At 36.8% G+C, this 22,864-nt stretch overlaps 1 protein-coding gene across 2 annotated transcripts in view; it reads left to right on the plus strand.

The window, feature by feature from the left end:
* The window catches only part of LOC131051811 (putative uncharacterized protein YDL057W), a 204,888-nt gene that overhangs the window by 31,863 nt on the left and 150,161 nt on the right, over positions 1 to 22,864 (plus strand). The gene's annotated exons all lie outside the window — the stretch shown is intronic.

The raw sequence follows: 22,864 nt of genomic DNA on the forward strand, positions 1-22,864 counted from the left end.
GTTTTTGCCTTAACCATCTAACTTATTGTGTATCTATGATTTGACAGAATTTCTGTATATTTAAATGTCATCAAGATGGTTCTTCCATTTGAACATTGTTGGTTGTTTGTTAGCAGGATTTTAATGCAAATTCTAATGTGATTTTGATTTTTATATGGTGGGTAAGCTTAGCTCCAAAAATTACTCATTCTTTGACCTGTTTTAAATAGGTGAAGGATATGGAAAACATCCCATGTCATCCAAGTTGCAGCTTTGGGCAGACTTTTTATTGTTTTTTTGTTATTTGTTACATTTTTGTATTTTGCATTTTTTGAGGTCCTTTGGAGTGGAATTTGATGATGCGATAGTTGGTTGTTTTTGGATCGATTAGTTCATGACCTAAGTTTTTGAATGAATATGTGAACTTCAAATTTGGAGTTATAGTCTAGGTGTTATGACCCCAACAAATAGTGATACCAAAATTAAACAACTACAACAAAAATTTTCAGATATAGTTTTGTCGTAATCCAACTGTTCAATACCAAGTGTGGTGACTCTTTGGTTCTCACTAAGAACCCTAATTTACTATTTTCAATAAGTTTTCAGTTTCTTGTATCAAAAAGTCATATAATTGCGTGAATCAATTTAACAACACTCTGTACCTTTTCAAACTTAATATTATAAGCATATCAATTGCATAATAACAATAACATAAGATGCAATAATAACACAAGCAGGACATGAGAATTACGTGGAAACCCTTACGGGAGAAAACCATGGCAAAATATTGGTTACATAAATTCTCTTTTACAAACTTTGTAGGCACCAACCTATAGGAGACACCAATCCCCTCAATTCGTAGGTGCCACCTATTGGAGGCACCAACCTCCACAACTAAGCGCCAGCCTAGCGAGAGACACCAATCTCTCCTTTAGGAAGCACCAGCTTCAAAACAAAGTTCCACCTTGAATGTTGCTTCTTCAACGGATGATGGAGATGTTGATCTTCTTCCTTTTATTTACACCATGATTTCTCATTAATCATAATGTACTTGTATGATTACACATGCATAATTTATTCCACCAATACATCTTTCTTACTTATAAATGCTTTATCATTTGAAAGATCTTTATCTTTATTTACTCCTTACTTGCTCTCTTTAATTGTTTGACTGATTTTTCCTTTTAATTCTTTATACTTTATTCCCTTTCAAATCTGCATTTACCATGCTTACAAATCTGCCATAAACTCTTCTTACAAATCTGCCATTGATCCTTCTTACAAATCTTCCTTCAAGTCCTTTGATGATCTTCTTTTTTATCTTCTCATTTGAAGATCTGCCTGTGTAAGTATGATATATACTTTTTATTCCTCACACTTCTTTTCATCACTTCTCAAATGCCTTATATATTTTTAATGATTCTATGAATGGAGGGAGAGAACTCTTCTAGATAACACACCTTTTTATACACATACCTTTTAATTTATATTTTGTCTTTATAAATCTCCTTAAATCTTCTTTAGATCTGCTGTTATGTTCTTTACACAATACTGCTGGTATGTACACCTAAATCTCCTTCAAATTTGCTTACAAGGTCTGATTTAATTCTGTCAGATCTAGCCTTTACTCTGATTAAGATCTGCTCTAATATTTTTTTCTAATCTTTCTCTTAGATCTCCTGCACAAAATCTGCCTTTGACTAATCTTCTACTATATTCTCTTCACATCAATCTGCTGGTGTACATCTGATTTACCTATTTGTCTTCCATACCACTTCTTCCACATTCCGCAAACTCCCTTTTATATCTTCAGTTCCCTTGTGAAGAGAGTCATCTCTTTGAATAGTGATGTCTTTTTAAAACAATCGTGACTCTTCCTTTTTCATGTGTTTTTATGATGATCTTCACATAACACAATTAATTATTTCCCCTTCTCAAATCTGTTAACAACTAGAAAGATATTACCTTTTCAAATCTTTGTATTTATCTTTTCCTACTCATCTCTTTTTATACCTTCTATGTATCTTCTTTTTTCACATGAAAGGATGCATCTTTTATAAGAGAGATATCTTTCTTAAAGGATATGTCCTTTTGTTAAAACCAATTCCCAAATCTTTTCTTCATTCTAATCAAGTGCTGCCTTTTATTTCATATGATATTTCAATTAGAAACTTGCCTTCATTATGTCTCACACATCTCTTATTAATACATGGTTGGAGGCTTTATTGAAAGACAGCTTATGAAAAGGTGCCTCTTCATTACCTCAATTTGTCCTTGTTATGGATGCACCGAATCTAGGGGTCAACACAATTTAAATCATTTTATTGTTTAATATTTTTTAATCAACAATTTTGTATGCTGCCACTATAATTAAATATAAACTTGATTTTTAACATAAATTGCTTCATCTTAAAAAGGATAGTTGTGGCTTGTTTAATATAAATTGCTGTCTTCATAATAATTAGATGCTTCTATTTCATAAATAGATCTTTTGCCTTATAAAGGAGTTGCTGGTCTTATGATAACATTTTGGCACCACATACTTGGATGTCTTATTTGACATCGATGACAACTAATCAAACACAACACCAAGTGAATATGTTTCAATGCCCAACATCAAGTTCTGAATGCTCGCGCCAGCAATATCTCATTCCCATATGCATATCAACAATGATATGGCCCATGTATCAATAAATTCTTGATTTCACCCAAATTTTAATAAATCTATCTCCCAACTAATGACATCATTGGTGGCTAGGTCTGAGTAGTTAGCGAAGAATAAAGTAAATATGGTATAGTTGGTTATGTAATAAATAACTATTTTTTGTATTTAAGCGTGTTAGTCCCTGACCAGTGGTTAGTTGTCAGTTAGTAGTTATTGACAGTTGGTAGCCTTGACCAACATCCTTCTACTATATATGTGGATTTGTTGTTCATAGTTAGGGATCACTCTGATGTTATTTTGTTCTTATTGCATAACTGAGAATTGATAACAAAGCTATATCTTTTTGAAATGTTGCAAGTTATTTTTAAATTACTATGTTTTGTAACTCTATTTTTCTGTTTACTCTGTAAACTTGATAAAGTAGAATAGGCAATATACAAGTGTATATAAAGAAATTACAAGACAGGTTCTAAAAAGAACAAACCATTAATCTAAAGCTTAAAAGAGCTTAAAACGCTAAATAAAGCTAAAAAGATTAAAACTAAAAAGAAAACTATGTGTTCTTATAAAAGAAGCAATGGTTGACTAATGACTTAACTAAATGACCATTAATAGAACCACAAAAGAAGGTAACTCACTAAAAGAATTAATTATTCTAATACCCTCCCTTAATGGTCATTAAATCAACTAAGTTCTCGTATAAGATACTGCAGGTCTTTTGATCATAAATGCAACACAAAGAACACTCTGCTGCTACGACGACCCTCCCAAGATCTGCAAAGTGTTAATGACCAAGAATAGGTGATTCCGGATGACTGATGTAACCCTCACACGCGAATTATAGAGCTGGCACACACGAACTATAGAAGCCTGAAACCATACTTTTGAGGAAAAATCGACAAACCCTTTTGCAGAAGAGTACTGAGCACTGTTTGCTCCAACAACTCCAATACAAAATGCAAGATACCACGGTTGCAGATGTTTGGCTTGGCAACTCCAGCTACGACCCAAACTGGATTGCAACAAAGCACGATTTTTGAGGAAAAAACTGTCAAACCCTGAAATCAAGAACCCTCCAAAAGAGAATTCATGATTTTGAGGAAAAATCGAAAAACCAAGAAATCTAAGGTTACAAATTGAAATCACTGTTTTTGTGGAAAAAAAGAGTAAAACCTAGATAACCAAAATCCTATGCAAACTTTGCGAATTACAGATGATAATTTTTAAGGAAAAACTATAAACAATGTGAATAATTTTTGAGGAAAAAATCGTGAAAACCCTAAAACATCGTGCGGCAAAACACCAGACATCATGTGGCAAAAGCTTGATTTTTGAGGAAAAATGAAGCAAAACCCTCCCATGATTTTTTTTGGAAAAATCGAGAAAACCGACAAACAATTTTTCAAAAAAAAATCGTGAAAACCCTGAGACCTGTTGGACGAGAGGTCCGGCCTAAATCAATCTGATCAAGGAAAATATATTCAAATATAGTCAACATGCGTTGTTTCCAGGTGTTGTTGCAGCTATTGAACTTCTGATTGTGTTCCAACGTGATTTTGGTCAAAGATGCCATCACGAAAACCGAGGTTGAATGAGGTCAACCTAGTGAAGGCATGAGACAAAAGAATCTGATTGAAAAATTAGAATAGAAATAGGTGCACAAAGAATCTGATTGAAAAATTAGAATAGAAATAGCTGCACAAAGAATCTATAACCCTAGAACGAAATTCGAGGCACGAATCCCAATGCATAAATTTCGAGGTTCATCGAAAAACCCAAAAATTAATTTTTTTTACAGATTTGAACCTTGAAAAGTTTCTAAAAAAAATCAGAAAATAATAATTTGCAAAAAATAATAAGATGGGTGCAAAAATTGTGGAAATCACGAAAAGTTCGCACAAAACACAACACCAAGAAAAACGAAACTGAAGACCCCAGAAAAATCGTGAAATTCGATTGAAAAAATCGTGGAAAAAATAAACCTCGTCGCCGTCGCCAGTAAAGCATGCACAAATAGAAAAAAATCCCGACGCATATAGATCGCGAAAAGAAAACGGAAGATCGCCCATGAAAATGCGAAATCACCGCTCTGAAAATTGTGGCTCCCGCAAAAATAGAAGCGCCTCAGAAAATCTTGACCTGGGTCGGGCTCTAAAAACCTAGAGAGGACGCTCGGCTCAGGAAGAAAAAAAAGGGAAGTCGCTTGCACTGTAGACGACGCCCACGCGGGTTTGAGAACCCACGAAAACAAAGAAAAGAAAAGAAATTGCGCGGAAAGAAAAATGGACATTTGCCTAGAAACATGCGCCGAAAAGAACAGAGAAAATTGTGAATGCCAAGCGCGAAATGCAAACGCGCGTAGCAAAGGAAAAAACACATTAAAAAAAACGCGATTCTGCCCAAAGAAAAACTTGCCTAATAGAAAATCTGCCCAAAAATTTGCCAAAAACCCTTGTAGATTAAGGGAAAATAAGACGCAAATCCTCAAAATTCTTGTAGCAAAATCCTTCCACGCAACCGACAATAATGAAACCCTCGACGCCCAACAACACGTAGACGTGCAAGCAAAATGGCCTGGAACTGCAACCCAAAACCCTTGCATGACGCCGAAAATTGAAACACGATGATGCAGAAAAAACCCAACAATGGTTTCATTAAAAAATTGAATAAAAAATTTTTGGAAATAAAAAAACCGGTCGACTCGCTCTGATACCATGAAAAAATAATCGGATCATCTAATCAACAATATACAAGTGTATATAAAGAAATTACAAGACAGTGTTCTAAAAAGAAAAAACCTTTAATCTAAAGGTTAAAAAAGCTTAAAACGCTAAATAAAGCTAAAAAGATTAAAACTAAAAAGCAAACTATCCGTTCTTATAAAAGAAGCAATAGTTGACTAATGACTACCTAAATGACCATTAATAGAACCACAAAAGAAGGTAAATGACTAAAAGAATTAATTATTCTAATAAAATTATGCTCCTGAAATTCGGGGAAAAATTCTGAAGACTGAGAGGAGTTGATCATCCTGGTCCTAATAGTTTTTATCCGAACTTTGAGGGATGCAAGATAATGAGGTTCTAATGCTAATTCCAACCTGATGGTTCAAACCATGATGTATAGATATATTATACCTTGTGCTTGACAACATACATCCCAAAAGCTAGGTGTGAGTGTGAGGTTTATTTCTAGTCCTTGCTAACAACTTTAATTATTGCCAGGTGTACAAATGCATGATGGTAGACATCATGTTTGGGAGCAGATTTGGATGATTTCCATGAGATATGCTGATCGCTATGTCTGAGGAGTAGAGGTTAGTGTTGGAAGAGGGCCAAGAGAAGTCAAGGTTGGGATGTGAGGTGTGTAAACTATCCTGGGAACTGTTGTGACCTAATTCACACATTGCCCCATCGCAGATGAGGACCCCTTGTTTTCGCTTTTTTAGGTTTTGTCCTAGCTTTGCATTTTCATAAATGTTCATTTTGAGAGAGTTAAGAGTTAAGAGTTTTAAGGTCATTCCAAGCTAGATTGAGAATTTATGCTCAGAATTGAATTTGAGCGTTGTCAAAGTGTTCAGAAGGTCTGAAGGACGAAGATCGCAATTTGCTTTGAGTAATTTTCGACAACCCACTATTTTTAGAAATTTTTGTTTTTTTTGTTTTTTTTTTGCTTTTTTGAAACTAACATTTGGGTTTGGTTCTTTGAGCTATTTTATTACTACCCATTTTGTCGGAATTTGAAAATCTTGCCTCTAGATGTAAAAAGCAGGGCTTAAAATTTTTGCTTTTTTTTGAGATTAGGGTTTTGTTTTTTAGGTCGTCTTGATCCTACCCATGTCTTCAGATTCAAATTTTTTTGCTTCGAAGTGTAAAAAGCAAGGTTTAGAAATTTTTTTCTTTTTTCGAGGTTAAGGTTTCAATCCTTGTACCAAATTATTCCTACCCATGTTCTCAGATTTTGAAAATTATGTCTTTAAGGGCAAAAAGCAAGATGCAAACCCTACTTAGGATTTTGTTCTGGAAGAACAGTTATAATATTAGTACCAATGTTCTCAGATTTCAGAAATGAGGTTTCTAAGTGCAAAAAGCAGGGTAGAAACCCTAATTAGGGTCTCTGTTCAGATGAACCAACAAGGTATCGGCATGACATGAACACTGTTGAAGGGCTCGAATATGGCACATTGAAGATTTCGCCTAAGTTGGAGAAGTAAAAATGGTAGATGTTTAGACAAGTTCAACAAGGCTCAAGGGTAGAATGGTAGATGATCAGTTAAAATTGTCAAGGATGTCAAGTGTGGAAGAAGTTTGAGTAGGAACAATTAAAAAATTGTCCAAGAAAAATTATGCAACAAGTGTTAAACTCCTGCCAAGAGTTAACTAACCCATGGAAAGAGTTATTAACTCTTGCCTAAGGTTAAGCTTATTCATGCACCAAAAATGTCTGACAATGTTCAAAGTGCACCTCATGTCCAAGAAAAATTGTCCGATAGATGACAAACTCCTACCAAGGGTCAACTAACTCATGGCGAAGGTTAACAAACCCTTGCTCAAGGTTAAACAAACAAGAAACCAAGGCATGAAAATGGCGAAGTGTATGTCTTCTAAAGTTCGCCTTGTCAAAGAATTTTCAAAACCCCCCTTGTCCATCACACTTTCAAAATACGCTTAGGCAAGAAAAAAATGGCACAAGCAAATAATAAAATATGTCCAAATTCTTTCCAAGTCCACCATAAAAACATGGCACAAGGAAGATGTGCAAAGTTCACCAAAGCTTGAAGAAGAATGTAGGGTCCACTTAGGTGAAGTGGAAGATGACATGGCATTCCAAGGAGTTGAAGATGGCAAGTATGATGATTGGACAATTAAAGAGAATTAAAAATACATGTCAAGATCATATTCTAGAAAGAAAATAAACTTCTGGAATAAAGCAATTAAAACTTGCTAAAATATAACGCAAGCTTCAAGGAGAAATTCGAACTTCTTAGAGGATGGAATAAAACATTAAAACTTTCTAAATTTGCAAATTCCCTTCTAGAAGAAAGCAATGAGGAGTTTGATCTTTCTAAGAGAGCACTTAAAGCATTAGAACTTTCTTAAATCCACTTTCTTAAGTGCCAAGTAATGAAATTCGAACTTCTAGAAGAAGGTAAAGGGTTTGAATTTCCTAAAGATAGAATAAAACAATAAAGCTTTTAGAAGCAACTCAAGAAGCTATAAAGACAAGGTTTTAACATCACTTCTCTTTGCCAAATCCAAGAAGCAAGTTCAAACTTCTCCAAGGGAGATCAAAGTGAGCAGCTTTCAAGCATAAAAGATTATCAGATTCATGCCAAAATCTGATCATATTATCAGATTACCTTTGCAGAAGTAAAGCAAATTCAAGGGTTTCAAAAAAAAAAATCGAATTCTTCGAAGGAAGCAGCTCCAAAATCCAATTAGATTATCAAATTCTCAGAAGAATTTGGATGAGAAATAAAGCAAAATCAAGGGTTTGAAGGAAATAAGTTCGATATTCTCCTCAAATTCACCATTCATAACAGTTTGAAGGTGTAAATTTTGCCTTGATCATCTCCAAAAGGAGGAATAAGGCAGGTCCTAGGGTTTGGAGAGGACAATCAAAAAGTTCAAGTTCGCCATTAACAAGGTTTGCTGATAAAATAATGAAGTTGCTGATAAAATTCTGAGTCAACCATTAATTATGCTTGAATCCACCTTGGGAGTGAAAGATAATCCTTCAAATCTGCACTTCACTTTGTCCAGAAAAGTACCAAATTCGCCCTTGATAAGAAAGCAAGATAAATCTAGAGGAAGATTCATATCCAAGATTCATTCAAGATCATCATACACAACAAATTGAAGGTTTGCTAGCAAACTTATGTAAACCCTGCCCTACCAAAAAGAAAGTAATCTAAACTAACAACTGCTGCAATCATGATCAGTGTTGAAACTAAGTAGCTTCGGTAAGATAAATGATCGAATGAGAGACTTCATTTATCTCTCATTCAATCATCTACCTTATCGATGTAACTACAAGCTAATGGTAGACTTCATGATTGAGTGAATAAACTTGTTATAATCATCATGATATGCATTTCATATTCCAAGCATCGGATTGCACATTTCGACACTAGGACATCATTACAAATCTGTCATCGATCGTGCTATGACCATATTTCTTATGCTGTGGTGTGATTATAATTAAGCAGATCGGATTTATGTTATCATAATTATCATATGATAACACCGATTGATGTTATCATATGATAACTATGATAGTTATCGTATTAAACTTGCTCTTGCTTTAATACCGATCTGTTATCGATCTACACTATAATCGTATTGCACTTGCATCATACAAATTTGTTATCGGTTATCATAATAATAAAATAGCATTTGAAACATACCGATTTGTTATCGGTTAATATAACAATTAAATAGCATTTGATTTGAACCGATAGTTATCGGTAAACACCTTAATGAATCGGCGCTTGCGAACCGATCAAGATGTGTCTTGATCGGGCATGTCAAGGCATGCCTTGATCGTTGGCCATCACACACACACACACACACACACACACACACACACACACACACATATGCCGTGAGGAATGCTGCAGATATCATCGAAATCAACAAATGTTATCTACAACAATCTGCAATATAAGAAGGAACAGTCAATACAAATAGTAAAAGATTAAATGCATTCCTTAAGCATTGAAGTAATTCAATAAGAAAGTAAAAGAATATCTAAATTCTAACAACTTCAGATTTTGAACATAAATTTGAATTACATTTACAATCAGTAAGGTAGAGGGTAACAGATTAAGGGTTTGCTAAATATTCCAAGTTCTTAATCATCTCCAAACCTGCCTTGGAAGATAAAGATTGATTGATACACATGTGATGATATTCCAGGTATGATACAAACCTGTCCAAAGCTTGTAAATTCTGCCAAGGATAAGACATTCAAAGTTGAAATATGTCTCACAAAATGTGGCGAGACATGATCCAAATCCGCTTAGGGCTGGACAAATAAAGCATCGCATGAAGACAAAGTAAATTTTGCCGAAAAGATATGACATAAATGTTGTTGTGTAGCTAGGTCGGATCCCTTCTAGGGCCGACCTAGTTCATAAAATGCCAAATGGCCTGTCGGCCTTGGCATTTGGATATCTCAGTTGTATGAGTCTAATTTGGGGCTGGCCCTATTAGGGCGAACCATGTGTGTGTAACTTATGATTAAGTTGAATGTAACTTGCAACTAAGGGAGACTCATATGTAACTTGTAATATATATTTCTTACCCTATCCTTGGCGCCAAAAGTATATGGCTGACTTGAGGTCTATTAGGTGGTATTGATTCATATCTATGTTATCGGTTCTTCCCCTTTTGGCTTGGGTCCAGAACCTGGTTCGTGCCCGGTCCTGGTTCGGCCTGGGTTCGACCTAGGTTCCACCTGGGTCCTTCCCAGGTGCCCGGGTTCCCTGTGGGTCTTGCACAGGACCCACAGGGAACCCGGGTGGAACCCAGGAGGACCCACGTGAACCCAAGCCCGCGAGCTCCCAAAAATGGGGCCGATGGGTCAAAAAATAATAAAAAACAATAAAAAAAGATTTTTTAAAATAGTTTTTTAATAATAAAACCCTAATTCCCCCCTTTATGATGCATTTCATGCATCAAAACATTCATTCAACTCATTCTATTTGCATTTTTGAAGATTTTTTCTCTAAAGCCAAGTTTCTTAGTTTTTGCATTTTTCTTCGAAGGTGGAGACTATGAAGATGTGAGACATGCATAAAAGGCGTAGGAATCACTGGAGAAGGAAGATTTAGCCATCAAAGGTGAGTGAATCTGAATTTTTTACGAGTTTTCAAGAATTTTTTCAAGTTTTTTTCAAATTTTTTAAATTTTTTTTTAAGTTTTGCTAATTTTTTAAAAATAAGTCATATATTTTTTTACACTTTATATGCATAGTATGGGGTTATGATGCCAAAATTTTATCAATTTTTTTCAAAAATGTTGTGTTTTCTCTTTTTATTTTAGGTGCATTATTCATATAATCATACATAATGGCTGAAATTGGAAGTGCAAGTGCAAGCTCTAGTTCAATTGCCCATACCCGAACTGAAAACAACCCCTTTAAAATTGATCAAGATTCACCACATTGGCATTATACAACAATGATCAAGCAAGTGTCTGGTGGTGGGGGTTTTGTTTGGAAGTGTAACCATTGTGGCACTGAGTATACCAGCACATACTATCAAGTGAAAGGCCACCTTTGTTTCATCCCCAAGCGTGGAATAAAATTTTGTAAGGGATCAGATGGCAAGGGGCTGTCAAAAGCTCTAGTTTTGGAATATATTAGAGAACAAGAGGAAGCTGATAGGAGAAGTGGCAAAGAAAAGACTGATCATCCTTTTGTCCAGTCAAGCTCGAAGACTACGAGGCCTTCTAGTAGTATTGGCTCCACAAGACCAGCTGGTTTGCATCCTTTCATGCCAAAACCACCAGTTGCTTCACTAGAGAATCAAAATGTTGTGGCTTCGCAAAAAAGAGGCCCATTGGATACTGCCTTCAAAAATGAAATGAGAGAGATTGCAGATTAGAGCATTGGGCGTTGCCTTTATGGCAATGGGCTTCCTTTCAACCTTGGTAGATCACCTTACTTTCGGGACATGGTACATACCCTTTGCAAGACACCTTCTTATTATGTTTGTCCAAGGTATGAAAAGGTGAGAACCACCTTATTGGCAAAGGAGAAGTATTCGTAGAGTCACAGTTGAAAGTCATCAAAGATAATGGCCAGAAACAGGTTTGACCATCGTTTCTGATGGGTGGAAAGATTGTAAAAATAGGCCATTGATCAATTTTATAGCAGTGTGCCCTAAAGGGGCAATGTTTTTGAAAGCAGTGGATTGTGAGGGGCAAGTGAAAGATGCAAGTTTCATTGCCAATATCCACATAGAATGCATTGACATGGTGGGGCCTCAAAATGTTGTCCAAGTCATAACGGACAATGCTAAAAATTGTAGGGCAGCGGGGACTATAGTGGAGGCTACATACGGTCACATCTTTTGGACACCATGTGCAATCCACTCAGTCATTTAAATCATGCAAAAGATTGGCACACAAATTGATTGGGTGAAAAAACTGTACTACGAGGACGAGGAGATTCAAATGTTTGTGACTAATCATAATATGTCACAAGCCATTTTTAGGACCTTCTCCAAGTTGGAGTTGTTGAAGGTAATTACTAATTTAAATTTTATTTTTTAATTTTTGAGTTTTTATTTTTTATAATTGATATATGCTGTGTATTTTTTTTATGTCATGTTAGGTAGCTGAAACACGATTTGCATCTCACACGCTCGTCTTAAGACGACTTGTGAAGGTGCGAGAGGCCTTGAGTTCTATGGTCATCAACGGATTGTGGAGTGTATGGAACTAGGCCTAGACAGAAAGAGCTCTAAAAGTACGAGCATTGATATATGATTTATCAATAACATGAAGGACATGTAGGACTGCTCTGGGGTGACGATAAGAGCTTATCGTCTATGGTTGGGAAAACAACAGATCTGATGTTTGCCTGTGGTTAATGAGTACTACCATAAAATCAACATGGTATCAGAGTAGGTTCGTCCTATAGAGCCTAACCACTTGAAGGCAGATCCTGTGCTTTTGAGGGAATTCAATCAAAGTAATTTGCAGATTGAGAAATCTAAGTGTAGGCAAAAGTCGATTACCGAGCCTCTTAACTCAGATGTGAGCATCGCATATGTTCTGCGGGGAGTATTGATCGTTTAGGTGCCAATGATTGCCATAGATCTGTTGTTAGTGCTCAATGACAGATTCTGTCCGATGCCTTGGCATTGAAAGTCGCCAAGCCTGGTATCGAAATGGTACGAGCATGCCCTATTTGGGTGAACCACCTGTGTGTAACTTATGATTAAGTTAAATGTAACTTGCAACTAAGGGAGACTCATATGTAACTTGTAATATATATTTCTGATCCTATCCTTGGTGCCAAAAGTATATGGCTGACTTGAGGTCTATTAGGAGGTATTGATTCATATATATGCAAGGTCATGATTGCATCAATATAGATGAATTCAATAACATGAAGGACATGTAGAGTGTTCGGGGGTGATGATAAGAGCTTATCGTCTATGGTTGGGAAGGCAACAAATCGGATGTTTGCTTGTGGTTAACGAGTACTACCATAAAATCAACAAAGTAAATTTTGCCAAAAAGATATTATAGAAAGACAAACTGGTTGATCCATCTTGAAATTCACCATGGACAACAAGCACAATAACTCCCAAAATTCGCTAAGTACAAGAAAAATTGTTCATGACAAAAGAGACGCATAACTGTCCAAGCTCACCAGGACATGATGGATGAAGATTCACCAAAAGATGATTGACCAAAAGTTCTTCCAAGATCAGATCCAAGACAATTCAAGACAATATGTCTTAGCATATTCCAGGAACGTATTCCAAGCCTTCCAAGTTTGTTTTCAAGAAATGAAACATGAATCGAAACCTGTCCAAAGATGTGGAACCAAAATTTGCTAAGGAATGAGACATGTCCAAGGTCTTGTCCAACTAAATCAAGCACAATCCAAAATGAAATTTGTCAAAGACACGTGACTATCCAAACTTTCCATTGCCATGAAGCATACCAAGATATCAAGACTGAGACAAAATTGTCCGAACTTTTCAAACCCTAAGACATGAAGAAATTGTCCAAACCCTTAGATTTTGATCACAATTCACATGAAATCAGACCAGCAAGTTGGAAGATAATTTTATTTTCCAAAATTTTCAAAATTATTATTTTCAACACTTGAGAAGTTTTCAAAATTCAAAATTTCTAGAAAGTTCTAGAAGATTCTTGGATAAAATTGATTTTTTGTGAGAGAATAAAACTTTCCGTTTTGGAAACATAAAAAAAAAAACAAAACACAAAAAACAATAAAACAAAATAAAACTTCTAAGTTTATGAATCCAAAATTCTATATATTCTCAACCCATTCAATTCATAATTCATTATTCAGGTTGAGAATTTTGGAGAGCTTTGAAGAGAAGCTTTCTCTTAAAGTTCTCAAGAATTGTCCAGAAGTGAAAATTTCTAGGTGTTAAGAAGTCAAGAAATCAAGAACTTTCTCTGATTTTAGGACAGATTTTCAGAATCAGAGGTAAATTTCAGTCATAAAGAGGATTCAAAACCTCAATTTGACTAAATTTCCACACCCTTATGTCTTAATTTTTATTGATTTTTTGGCCAAACCCTTCACTTTCAATATGCTTTTTCCAAAAATTTTAACCCTTTTTTAGGCTGAAAGTGAAAATTTTAGGAAGGAGAATTTAAAAATCAGAATTAAATTTTGGAAATAATGTTAAGTTTCATGTGTTTTGCAGATAGCAATGAAGTTCGCCAGCAAGGGAGTGCAACAGGAATCTAAAATCAAATCCAAATGGAAGAATATCACCGACATAGATCTCGGGCATGTTGATATGGAGGAGTTCAAGAAAAGGATGTATGGATATGATGGACACATTCCTACACCAATTGCTTGCAAGATGATGCAGAATGGAATTGTCTAGGCAGCTGGGTTTCCACCAGCCAAGGAATGTACTAAATTAATAGTCGAATGTGCTTTGCACTATAAAGCACAGTCGAGAGAAATTATGCACCAGATGGAAGAGTCCCAGCTAATCTTTTAGAACTGTCCATCCAAGAAACTTTTGGCATACCGAAGCACAGTAAAACCACCTATAAGACTAAGGAGTAGGCCTAGAGAGTCTATAACAATTAGTCGGAACTCTGTGTTGCGAATGTGAATAAGTTTTGGCTGGAGAAGAAGAGACCTCATGGAAAAGTACCTAAGTATTTATTGCGTCCATACTTCAAAGAAGAATATGGAGATCTCATCCTACTGCTGAATCGAATAATGGGCAGCTCTAAGGGTCAATTGTTCCAAACATGGATGTATTATTTCATGGACAAGATCATTGCAGGAACCGAGTTGTTCAACTGGTGACGTATAATCAGTGACAAGCTTCATGAGCAGTTGATCAACTTGGATAGGATAAAGGCATTCCACATGAGTTCATACATAATCTATATATTGGCTGCAACCTACAAATATTTAGGACTGATCTATAAGGGCATAGTAGGGAGTGGTGAGAATGAGTTCAAGTCATATGATTGTTATCCTTAGTTGAAGATTAAGGATAAGAGTTTCCGAGCCCATGACGGATTTCTAATGTACGTCACCAGAACGCTGCAAGGAGGTACTCATAACAGACTTTCTCATGAATCGAAAAGTTTAATCAACAAGTACGGATCCTGATTTATCCAGTTTTCGAAGTTCACCTGTATCAGAATCCAAGGTTTCATTGGCCGTCCTTACCTATTGCCAGTCTACCCAACCAACAGGATGGTCCTACTAGAAGTTCTTAGACAATTGGAGACATATCAAAGCTTCAAAAGAACAAGGCAGAAGGCAGTTGTATCATTTCCATTCTTTATTGGAAATATGGAAGAATCTTGTTCGGCACATGCAACTGAAAGTGCCAGGCTAGAGATGTAGTGGTATCCTTTTACCTTCTACCAATCCAGAGCTAATTTTGATCCTGACCACAACATCAGATCAACAAAGGAGGAAAGATTCAGACATATAGTGGATATAGAAAACTATGGGGCAAATGCGGAAGATGAATTTGATATCAAAAAAAGAATGTGTTCCAGGTTGTTAGTAAATTTCATTAGGATGATCGGACCTTTCATTGTGCTCGATCAGCTGGAAGATGATGGAGAACATACTCAACCAGACTTTGATGAGCATGCACACCTTCCTCATATCAAGTGGTCAGGGCCAGATCATGTAGACTTAACCATCCTAATGAGATCGGTCATGAAATATCCCAGGTGGTGGGTTGGTTAGCAATGTGAAAGGTTGAATAAGAAAAATGTAACTTTGACCTATAGCCTGATGGGAGCAATGGAAGGATATTCTTCAAATGAAGAAGCAACTCTAGGTGCAGGACCAAGCGAGAATGCTAAAAGGAAAGGGAAGGAAATCGAAAATTAAGAATCTGCTCAAAAGAAGCAAAGGGTAGAGCCATCTTGTTCAACCACATCAAGGAATGAGAAATACATATTGACTGTTGATGAGTCATTGGCTGAAATAGAAATTCCTTCTCCAGACCATAGAGAAAATGCAGAGTTAGCCTATTAGGAGGATGATCAACCACTATCTCCTACTGACACAGAAATCCTAGAGTCTGAGCATGATACATATATTGAAGCAGAAGGAGAGTTTCAAGAAGGAATGATTTCCGGTCCGGGGAATTGCACGTGACCAAGAAACAAAAGACGGTCAAGAAGTGTAAGGCGTTCAACAACCTACGATTCTTGCATGGCTGAGGGAGAGATTAAAAATGAACACACAATCAATGGAAGAGCCAGAAGAGGATGACATGGCTGATTTCATAGCCAGATTAGAACAAATTGCTGTGAAGAAGCCGACCAAAAGATTTTCTACCATCCAAAGAGATGAGACATGCAATCGTATAGTACAAATTGCGGTGCCTAAAGTAGACAAGGCAAAAGGGGACATTGGTCCACATGAGTATGAAATTACCACCTTTGACCTGGGACCAACTACAAAGGCCCAAGGTAAGGAAGATCTGGACAATTCAGTCGCATCCATAAAGGCGCAGTTGGATGAAGAAACAGAGAAGAAGCAAGAATATAGGAAAGAAGTGGAACGTTTAAGAGATTATATTCAACACTTGACTACGAAGCCACTCAATCAAGCAAATCCAGAGACTCCTACTTTTGGATTCATAGTAGGTCGCCACACATTCTGAAGAAGATACAATAATAGCCTGAGAAACTAGAGATTGGATAGAAAGTATAAAAGAAGCAGCCACCAAGTTCATAGAAGGGATTGCATCAACATATGATCAAACTTCTTCTTTGCTTTCCAGGATTGAGAATATGGCAGAAATATGGTTTGATTTCCAGGATGTCCAAGATAGAATCATTCCATCCCTTAGAGAGCTGAAAGGAATCTCATCTCAAGAGTTGGTCAATCAGAAGATAATTGAAGCAGGGGCTGCTTATGATTTCCACAATTGGCTTTGGACATTGATTGCACAAAATGAGGTCTTGGAAAAGGTGTAGATTGATGCTGACAAAATAGAGGAGTAGATAAAGGTGATTCAAGACAAGACATTCCTTGTAGTGACATAAATGATTGGAAAGGATACCCTCCGAGAGAATGATATGGAGTTGGGGAATTCGGAGGTCAAAGTTCAAAACATCTTCTTTCCTTCCACAGGACCAATCTTGAAGGATAGCTTGGCTAAGGCGTCAAGCCTCATGTCCATTAAAGATGCCTTCCACAAACAGGAATTGGATTGGGAAATCACCTTTGCTTTGTGCGCCGATAACTTGGATGGATTAGAATTCAAAGTCAACCTATTGCCACATGTCTCCATTGATGAGGTTGACCAGATTGTGTCCAGGTTCATCGAATATCAGAAGAAGGGGGTGCAATCCTAAAAGATAGCATCTCGTGCCACTTGTCTTATGTGCAGTTATTCATAGTTTATTTTTGGAAACCCTAATTAGGGTTGTGTTGTTTAGATCTTGACTATTGATCTTAAATTGATATCGGCCATTTATTTTTCTTTCAAAACTCTATATAAACCCCTCATTCTCTCATTTCAGTGTTGTGGAGAGTTTTATGAGATTGTTGCACAGAGCTATTTGAGTAATAAAATATTCATTATCAGTATTGTTTTGAATTCTTTTTATTGCTAAATTGTTGCATGGTTACATAGTCTCTTCAACAATTAGATTAGATTTACTTAAGTAACTTGTTTTCAAGTTGTTAGATGAATGATAGATCTGATAGCCTTGATTGGTGAAATTTTGCTCATACTTTTGTTGGATGGATGATTTCCTTTCAATGTGCAAAGTTAGTCTGAGCTGTTTTAAATATGGATGTTTAACTTCTACTTGGAGCGATATTGTTCAATTGTTGGTATCCTTCCTAAGTGTGAAAACCTTAAGTATAACCTTAGAAGATTGCACCTGCTTTGCGTAGTTGTCTGAGTGGCGAAACAGAGCGTCGTTTTCGGTTTCATCCAGTCATTACCGTCTCTTGAATTCATAGGAATAGCTTAGAAGTAGTATAGAATCCCTAAACCTTCATCCTTTTTTATCTTTTTGAAGTCCTAAACCAGAAAATCCAAAAACATAGAGCATAAGTTGTTAAATCTGCCTAAGTTCAACTTGTGAGTGATACTAGTTAACAAACGTAAGTCCCCCTTGAGATTTTTAGCACACACTACCCAAGCAGCTATCCCGCTAAAGTCGCTCGTTCGCACATATAAACCTTGGAATCGCCTTGTGGTCTTCTCGCAATCTTGGCACAAGTAGTGATTTTGTTCAGTAGAGGATAAAGTATCCTTGTGGTATTTTATTTTAAGTGTTCGGTAGATGATAAAATGTCCACAAACATAAATTGGCACTAGGAGGAGGGCTGATCATTGTGAATGCCCAAACAACTGAACTCAAGATCTTATCAAGTCTTTTTTGGAGGAATTATCCAGAGCTCTTTTACCATCCTCCGCACCAACATAAATTGGCGCTAGAAGGAGGGCCTAATCGCGATGAATGCCTGAACAGTTGAATTTCGGATCATATCAATTCATACTTGTGGAGTAATTTCAAGGCCTTTTTCACCCTCCTTCGTGACCAACATAAATTGGCGCTAGGAGGGCTGATTATTGTTTCACACGCAAATTGGTAATTGTTATTTATAGATTGAAATAGTAGGCATGAAGCAGTATGGTGTTGCTGCATGAGTTTCCTTTTGACATACCTTTTGAGCAACCAGAATCTAGACAATACCAGACAAACATCACTGATCAATTGTGTTCGCTTGCTTGGAAGTCAACAACAAACCACACTCAATTCAAACAAGCAAGCCGAGTTATTGTTGAAGAAGAGGAGAAAGGCTGGAAAATTGAAGCAGAAATCGAGAAATATTTGAAGGAACAAAGATTTTTTGCCCTTAACAACAAATTCACAGAGATATATGATGACTTTCATTGAAATCAACTGCTCAATCTGAGAAATGATGGAAAATGGGACTTCCAATTGTTCCTCCTCCACCTTGTAGAGATCCCGATCCTGTTGTATAGCCGAACCTGATTCTCAACGACAAGCAAGAAAACGTAATTACAGAATTGTACACTTTAGCGTGGGAAACAAAAACAAGCTCTGCTGATTATAGTCGAATGTGCTTTGTTCTTGAGGAAGAAGAAGAAATTGCTGATTGTATTGACGCCGAAATACAAAGAGAGCAACGTCTATTGCCACCCCAAGAAGTTGAACTAGCTCCTATACCTGCTTCTGCACCACCTTGACAAGATTAAGCAAAGTCATGCTAGACGTGCAAGTTCCCCTTCGCCAGGCAAGTTCCAAAGAGTCCTGAGGTCAGCTCCGAGTTCATCTAAGAAGTTTGTAGAGTTAGAATCCTCCACTAGAATCAAGCAAAGAAAAAGAGCAGTTGCGACAAGTGAAGGAGAAGATTCGTCAAGAGAAGGGATACCTGTTGAAGAAGATATTTCTAGTTTGTTCCATATTTCTAGCTTGTTTCAAACTCCTATTGTAGAGGTTTCAATTCCAAGGGATACCCAAGAAGTCCTAGTGTTAGAAATTCCACTTTCGGAAGTTAACACATCTCTAGTAAGAGTCACACTAGTTCAAGAAGTATCCCCACCAGCATCCCCACCTCCAGTTGTTCAACAAATTCAAGCAGGAGTACATCAAATAAACGTTCCAATGGTGTGGTGTTGGACAAATGCATCAGCTATGTCCTTTACCGTTTATTATAATATGCCAAAGAACTCGGAACAATTTTGTTCGAAATTCCACAGTAATGACCCAAGCCGATCTGCAGAGGAACATATTAAAATTTTCGAAGATCTTCTCCATAACAAAGATATCCAAGAAGAGGATATCACATGTAGATTGTTTCCTTACATTTTTGATGAATAAGCCTCTCACTGGTATATCTATCTGCCGGCTGAATCTATCCGCAACTGGGAAGAAATAAAGGATGTTTTCTTAGAGAAATTCAGAGCACCGATTTCATTGATAGACTTGTATAGACAATTTGTGGAAGTGAAGAGACAACCACACAAACCGATCAACACGTTCAATAGTAAATTCCACAAGGCTTACACAAGGTTGCGAGATCCTTACAACTTGGATAATGCTGCAGCATATAAAGTAGACTACGCAGCTTTAGACCGTCTTACCGCTATGTTTATAAAATCAAAGGCTGCCATCCTAGCAAATTTAAAGGAAGCATATGCTGCAGCAGTTAGCAATGAATTGGGAGTAGGTACTACCTCAAGACCACTCAATTATTTGGGTATTCCTGCTGCCCAAGATCAAATTCAAGAAATCAATCGAGCGTTGGCTCAACATACTCTTGTGATGAATCTGGTCCTACTTCGAATAATCAATTAGTTCTCCACCCAGGAGGACCTATTTCTTAGGCTCCACTCGCACAACCAGTATATCTTCAAAATACAATGATCTCAGTCTGAACTCCAGAGGAGAAAGAAGAAATGAAAGAATGGATTGACTAGGTTAGTAAATTATCAACCGAGGTCACATATTTAAGGAATCAAAACAATCAAATACAAAATATGCAAAGAAATTATCAGTCAACTCAAGGGAATTATCAAGGTCAAAGTTCTTCTGGATGCCAAAGGGATCACCAAAATTTCCAGAGAGACAATCAGAATTATGAAGGAAATAATCAAGGATTCCGGAACAACAATCAAGGATTCCAAAAGAAAACATGGAATACTGGACCCAACAACGGTACCGTACCATCGCCCTTATATAATCAACCGACCATTGATAACTGTCCTGCAGATAAAGTATTCCTGGTTGAAACAACATTATCAGGATGGTGTAGACTACACAACACCAATCAACATTCTGAATTGAATTGTCACGAGTTCCAAGTAGCAGCGGAAATCTTTAGGAACGAGAAAAGAAATACAAAAGATCCTTTTGTGACAGGATATGAGCTGGTCCCTGCACCAAGGTACGACCAAGCCCTTGTTTTTGAAAATGTCAAAGAATATGCTCCATAATGGCCTAATACAAGATTCCCACTTGCATCTGCGAATGGCCCAGTGGAGACACCACAATACCAAGCTAGGCTGGATACACAAGTCCCACCAAACCAACCAGCTCTGATTAATGGTTATAGTTTTCCCCCATTGAACAATAGCATACTAGTACAAGGTACTAGAGAAGTACAAGCATTACAACAGACGTCAGGAAACTCTCTCAAGGTGTACTAGAGGAATGTTCGCCAAAGTGATCCTTTAATCACATCCATCCCTCCGAATAATTTCCAGACTCCACCAAATCCAAATGCTACAAATGTGCCATCTCTTCCAAGAGATTCACGTGAATATCGTCAACAAAATATCCAAGCAAATGGGACAAGACAAGTTACGACACCACTAGTTGAACAAAGACAACAAACAACTCCTCAGGCTGGGCAGTCACAAGCTTAGGCACGAGATCGTCCCAAGGAAGAGTTGAAGAGATTAGGTACATATGTACTAGAAGAATTCAAGAAAATGAAGGTCAGCTTTCCCTTGATCAAGCTGATGAAAATTCCAGAGATTCAAGAAACACTCTTGAATGGTATAACCGAAGTTGTCGCTCCAAGGAGCACTTCACAGAATATGCCAAATAGAAATATACATAATGCTCCAACAAATACAAATGTTATCTAGGATACACAAGAAATGTCAATTGATGCTCCGCAACAACAACCTCCTCATTTTGTAGGAATGGTCCAAACATCATCAAGAAGTTCGAAACAAGAAGAAATCATACCAGAAGAAGTTCTTGGGGACACAAATATATTCCTAGAAGAAATTTTGACAAATGAGCTACCGCTGGCTTCGCAGAAGAAAGGAAAAAGTCAAGATGACAACAATCAAATAAAACATCCAGTGATCCTTTACCAAGGGAAAGATGAGCCTCCGATGTTTTTACTGCCAGTCAGAATATTTGGGAAACTTGTACATAATTGTTTGGTAGACTCCGGTGCTCCCAACAACATGATGCCTCTAGTTATGTGCAAAAACTAGGAGTGATACCTACACGGACCAACAAAAAGGTCACTCAGTTGGACAAAACAGAAGTTCTTGTGATCGGAGAATTGAATAATATTCATATGCAACTAGCGGCAGATCCTAGAGTATAGAGTTGTATCGACATTTCTGTTGTCAATATCCCAGATGGTTATGGAATGCTACTAAGTAGGGATTGGTCGAGAAAATTGAATGGATATATTTCCATCAACTTCTCTCATATGTGGTTGCCGTGGAAAGGAGTTCCAAATCAAATAAAGATTGACAATACACCAAAGCTCAAATTAATGATCACTGAATATGGGGAAAACAATGAAATATTGTTTCTTGGGACAGACCTAGGTTATTACAAACCTAAGGTGGAAGAAATTTTGACATTACACGCAATATCCAAGAAGAAGAAAGCTAAAAAGGGATCAAAACTGACACCAATAGTGGCCCCTGATGATCAAAACAAAGATGAAAAGTTATTTGAAAGCTTCAAGGACTTCATTTTGACAAGTGTCAATCGAACTGTAGATCTGAAGAACAGGATTCACGAGCTGCTGATGACCAATTGGTGTTGCATCTGTGACACGTCCCATTCAGAATTCACCTGCAAAATGTACCAAAAGGCTATAAAAGAAGTTCGTTAGAAGCTTCATCAGTTTGAAGATCTTGAAGAAAGTGAAGAAGAAAATAAAATTGAGAATTTAGAAGAAGATCCTCCAGAAGAAAATCCTCAAAAACAAGATTCTCAAGAAGAATCCAAAGAACCAGAGGTCAAAGATAATGAAATAGATCAATTGCAAGATCATCGTAATCACTCTTTTGAAATACAAGCTTCAACATCCTCTTGAATAATAGAGCAAGAATTTGAATATGTTGAAGTGAACCAATTACAAAGTGGATATGAATACAACACCACTAATGAACTAACTCAATCACCTCCTCGATGAACAAAACAAATTTGGACTCTAAGGTTCGATGGATCCAGATCAAAGAAAGGAGCTGTAGCTGGT

This window comes from Cryptomeria japonica, chromosome 1 (genome assembly GCF_030272615.1).
Source record: "Cryptomeria japonica chromosome 1, Sugi_1.0, whole genome shotgun sequence".
Taxonomy (NCBI): Eukaryota; Viridiplantae; Streptophyta; class Pinopsida; order Cupressales; family Cupressaceae; genus Cryptomeria; species Cryptomeria japonica.